This window comes from Propithecus coquereli, unplaced genomic scaffold (assembly GCF_000956105.1).
Source record: "Propithecus coquereli isolate 6110/MARCELLA unplaced genomic scaffold, Pcoq_1.0 Scaffold213, whole genome shotgun sequence".
Taxonomy (NCBI): Eukaryota; Metazoa; Chordata; class Mammalia; order Primates; family Indriidae; genus Propithecus; species Propithecus coquereli.
The window spans coordinates 1,028,646-1,029,177 of record NW_012146412.1 but is presented as its reverse complement, the minus strand read 5'-3'; the positions used below and the strand labels follow the sequence as shown (position 1 = coordinate 1,029,177).

The window sequence follows — 532 nt, the reverse complement described above, 5'->3', positions numbered from 1 at the left end:
TAGAGACAGGGTCTCGCTCTTGCTCAGGCTGGTCTCGAACTCCTGACCTTGAACGATCCACCCGCCTCGGCCTCCCAGAGTGCTAGGATTACAGGTGTGAGCCACCGCGCCTGGCCTCTTTTCTGATTCTTGATGTGGTAACCCCAAAGGTCTATAGTTTGTGAGTCTTAGCAATAGGAAAATACTGCAAGTAGAGGAGGTACAAAGTATTTATAGGTACAAAGTATTCATAAATTCTTATAAGAATCTCTAAGGGAAGAGCTTATCACTTTAAAATTTAAAGAAATATTTAGTTGTAAAATACACATAGCATAAAATGTGCCATTATTGTAACTGTTGAGTAGTGTACAACAGTGTACAGTTAAGTAGTGTTAAATACATTCTCATTGTTGTGCATCTGATCTCCAGAACTCCTTTCATCTTGCAGAACTGAAACTCTGTACTAATTAAAGAACAATTTGACATCACCCCCTTGGCAGCTACCATTATACTTTCTGTCTAGGTACCTCATATTAGTGGAATCATAACAATA

The 532-nt window shown here is 39.3% G+C and overlaps 1 protein-coding gene across 1 annotated transcript in view; it reads left to right on the top strand.

Annotated features, from left to right (window-relative positions):
• Positions 1-532, top strand: part of UBE2K (ubiquitin-conjugating enzyme E2K) — an 87,449-nt gene that overhangs the window by 65,433 nt on the left and 21,484 nt on the right. The window lies entirely within an intron of this gene.